Raw genomic sequence first — 1411 nt, 5'->3', positions numbered from 1 at the left:
GAAATACAGATGCGATCTATGCAAAGTGGCCAGGACGCACAGGGACCAAACGCAACAGTGACATTCTCCCATCTATAAAGGCATGGGAATCGGCCGGAATGCAGGCATGTAGACTATACCAGAAGGTTAATTTGCGCAATTCTAACGGCAGGTTGTTCCTTCCTATTCTTGAAGGGGACGTCTTGAGTCGCCCTCTTATGCAAGTGTGGATGCGAAACTGCCAGCACATTTCAGCTGCAAACTCCCACTAACAACAATTGAGGTTGATGAGGTGCACTGTGTGCCACCTACAGTTATGGGAAATAGATATGTTTATCTGAAGAGCGCGCTGAGAAAACAGTTCTCCATGGGGTTAGATTCGTGTAGGCCAAACGATTTAGCCAACCAACCTGATTAAAAATAAACCAGGTTTTACGCTTGAAACTTTTCCTTTTTCCAGACAAGCATTTCCCATTCATGATGTAAATCCGGCGTCTGCATGGAAATTGAACGTCTGGTTTGCTTATCTGCCGTCACTTTCCCTCTTCATTTCCATGGAGCTGCAGAAGCTAAGTCGACCTCTAGAGCATTGGTTCTCAAACTTTTTCCATCATCATCATCCCCCCAAGCAACAGCAGTATACCGCGCAGACTGATTTTGCGATCGCTGCGCCGAATCATAGTCTGGCGGCAAACGCCATACTCAATCACAAGTGTCTATCAGTCTATCACTGTGTGTCCGGCAATTCGAAAAGAATGCGCAAGGCAGCATGGGTACTCCCAGGCTACCGAATCATAGGAAAGGTGACTGTTGAGATTGAACAAAGAGGGACTGAGGTCGAATGCAGATGTGTGTTCATTTCCAATGCTATTCAAATTCATGACAATTAATATTATAATGTTGGTGTTGGTGAGGGCTTTAAACTTATTGAGTTATTGGCGAGACAGGAAATAATTTCCTTGGGAGAAAAAAAATCCAAAATCAGATGTCACAGGCCCCCCCTGAGATGCCTCCGCGCCCCCCCAAGGGGGCTTACACTCCACTTTGAGAAAGACTGCTCTAGAGAAAGCGGACAGCAGAACAGAAACACAATTTCTGTGTTGATGCGTTGATGAGGGACGGCAGAGATTTAAAATAAGAACGATTACAAATCATCTAATCTAATTTTGGTTCAGCACAAAATAAAGTGCAAATGAAATAAAATACAATAGAGCAAGTTAACATGCAAACAATTATATTCAGACAAATGCAAATGTAATGGATAGGTGTGTAAAACCATGATAACTGATGACAACTCAGTGCTGAGAAGAGAATTTTATTGCATTTTAATGCTTTATTCATAGCATTAACTTCCGATAAAACCAGCTACAGTTTCGAAGTGGATCTCATTCATCATTTATCATTTAAAATAAAATAAACTTGATTCTTCTTG

The 1411-nt window shown here is 42.2% G+C and overlaps 1 protein-coding gene across 1 annotated transcript in view; it reads right to left on the bottom strand.

Moving 5' to 3' along the window:
* Positions 1 to 1278: 1278 nt before the first annotated feature.
* The window catches only part of meak7 (MTOR associated protein, eak-7 homolog), a 21602-nt gene continuing 21469 nt past the window's right edge, over positions 1279 to 1411 (bottom strand). The window contains exon 8 of the mRNA XM_063196266.1: positions 1279 to 1411. This exon is cut by the window's right edge and continues 664 nt beyond it. The gene's annotated coding sequence lies outside the window, so the exon portion shown is untranslated.

This window comes from Engraulis encrasicolus, chromosome 4 (assembly GCF_034702125.1).
Source record: "Engraulis encrasicolus isolate BLACKSEA-1 chromosome 4, IST_EnEncr_1.0, whole genome shotgun sequence".
Taxonomy (NCBI): Eukaryota; Metazoa; Chordata; class Actinopteri; order Clupeiformes; family Engraulidae; genus Engraulis; species Engraulis encrasicolus.
Note: the sequence above shows the minus strand (reverse complement) of the source record. Positions and strands in the feature narration are given on the sequence as shown.